The sequence below is a fragment of the Littorina saxatilis genome, linkage group LG4 (assembly GCF_037325665.1).
Source record: "Littorina saxatilis isolate snail1 linkage group LG4, US_GU_Lsax_2.0, whole genome shotgun sequence".
Lineage (NCBI taxonomy): Eukaryota > Metazoa > Mollusca > Gastropoda > Littorinimorpha > Littorinidae > Littorina > Littorina saxatilis.
The window spans coordinates 12,563,457-12,563,874 of record NC_090248.1 but is presented as its reverse complement, the minus strand read 5'-3'; the positions used below and the strand labels follow the sequence as shown (position 1 = coordinate 12,563,874).

The 418-nt window shown below is 40.7% G+C and overlaps 1 protein-coding gene across 1 annotated transcript in view; it reads right to left on the bottom strand.

Annotated features, from left to right (window-relative positions):
* Positions 1-245: 245 nt before the first annotated feature.
* LOC138963975 (uncharacterized) overlaps positions 246-418 on the bottom strand; it is a 77,055-nt gene continuing 76,882 nt past the window's right edge. Inside the window, exon 4 of the mRNA XM_070335835.1 lies at positions 246-418. This exon is cut by the window's right edge and continues 1,370 nt beyond it. The gene's annotated coding sequence lies outside the window, so the exon portion shown is untranslated.

Genomic DNA, 418 nt, shown 5'->3' with positions numbered 1-418 from the left:
GAACATAAACGTGCTTTTTTATTTTCATACAACGTGACAAATGTTCAGGTTCCGCGCTAAGAATAGGAGGACCTCAGATGAGCAATTAGCAAAAAGCACAATGAAATCAAATTTAAAAAACCCACCAACAAACCCAGCTGATGAAGTTACGTTCAAATCACCTTCAGACTGGTATTGTAAACCATTCGACCCAGCAGAATCAAATTGTTACAGTAAGCCATTCTCTTCAGCAGAGTATGTACATTTTCCTAAAGAGTTTTTTATGCTCTATCCAGTGGTGAAAACCGTTTTAGAAAAGAGCGAAAACTGTTTGAGTTATAAGCCTGTGACTAAGGTGACCCTCACACTGTTACCAGACACTCCCCGGACTTATATTAAGCCTAGCGCAGAACCGCGCGAGGTGACATGCGACTCATTT